Source organism: Galeopterus variegatus, unplaced genomic scaffold (genome assembly GCF_000696425.1).
Source record: "Galeopterus variegatus unplaced genomic scaffold, G_variegatus-3.0.2 Scaffold5377, whole genome shotgun sequence".
Classification (NCBI taxonomy): domain Eukaryota; kingdom Metazoa; phylum Chordata; class Mammalia; order Dermoptera; family Cynocephalidae; genus Galeopterus; species Galeopterus variegatus.
This window is the reverse complement of record NW_007731488.1, coordinates 160,980-162,390: the sequence shown is the minus strand read 5'-3', so window position 1 is coordinate 162,390 and position 1,411 is coordinate 160,980.

Here is a 1,411-nt window from a genome sequence, read left to right as displayed (position 1 = left end):
CGTCAAAGAAGAAAGCAGTGTCGAGAGGTAGCGAGATATGAATTCAGATGACGTTGTGTGAACCCCTGGCTCCAGCTGCGTCTGAAATAAATTCCTTCCTGGGTTTAAACTTGCTTCCGTCACTTGCTACCCCTATGGTCATGAATAATGCTCCCCAATCGGGAGACACTGTCAGTGCTATGCTTACCACTCTCTGCCCTAACCACTGCAGTGCACACTGGCTGGACCGTCAATGTTGGCTTCGGCATCTGGGGCTCTCTCTGGCCCTGCTCTGCTGCCCTGTGGCAGGTCAGAAGCACAGAGGAAGAAGTGATGCCCCTTGGGAAAAAACCCTCCCTGACTGCCAGAAGTTGGTGTGTAAGTGTCCAGCCCCCTGCTCCTTGGATCTGGGACATGAGTTCTCTAACTGGCTCCTGTTCCCCAGCAGGATTGAGCTCCAGTTGCCCAGAGTGGAAACGAGCTTGCCAACCCACCTTTCACTGGCTGCCTTCCTGTCCTGACCTTACTCCTTTCATGGTATTCCTGGGATGACAGCCCAAATAAACTACTTCACTTGAGTCTTTGTTTCACTATCTGCTTCTGGGGGTACCCAAATGAAGAGTTTTACTCTTCCCACCCTTAAACTGCAGCTTATCACTTTCTTCTTGTGTTCTCTCACTGCCTTTGGAGACCTAATTCCCCCCTCACTAGCCAGTCTTCCACTTCTCAAATCATCTCACTTTCTTATTCAGAGCCTCTTGGATCTCCACCCCTACCTCAAAGTAACCTGTACAGTAAACAAACCTTGGTAAACAAAAATCTGTCTACTCATTCACCCTTTGGCATTCAAAAAAAAAAAAAAAAGGAAACAATATTTGAATACAGTTTTATTTATCATGAGCATGATACCTTTCCTCTCCAGGGTGATGCATTGGAAAACAGACAAGCTTCTTGCCTGGATGATGGCTAGTGGGGCAGAGAGACATTAATCAAATAGTCACATGACAAACAAAAAAGGGAATCTGTGACGGTGATAAAGAGGAGAGGTTTGCAGGGACACAGCAGCTTATAAAAGTTGGATTTCCCATCCTCTGAGAGATCAGCAAGGGCTTCTCTGAGCAAGTGACAGTTGAGCTGAGAACGGAAGGTTGTCTATATGGATCTAGGTAACAAAGGGAGAGAAGAGAACTTCTGGCAGGGAAAATAGCAGGTGAAAAGGCCCTGTGGCAAGAGAGCATGGCAAGAGACCGAGAGAAGGTAAATGTGTCTGAAGAGCAGAGAACAAGGGGGAGTTTGGTGGGAGATGAGTCTGGAAGAGGGTGAGGAAGTCCCATGCAGGGTCTCATGGACCGAATTAAAAATTGGCTCTTTTAGGCCGGCCCGTGGCTCACTCGGGAGAGTGCGGTGCTGATAACACCAAGGCCATGGGTTT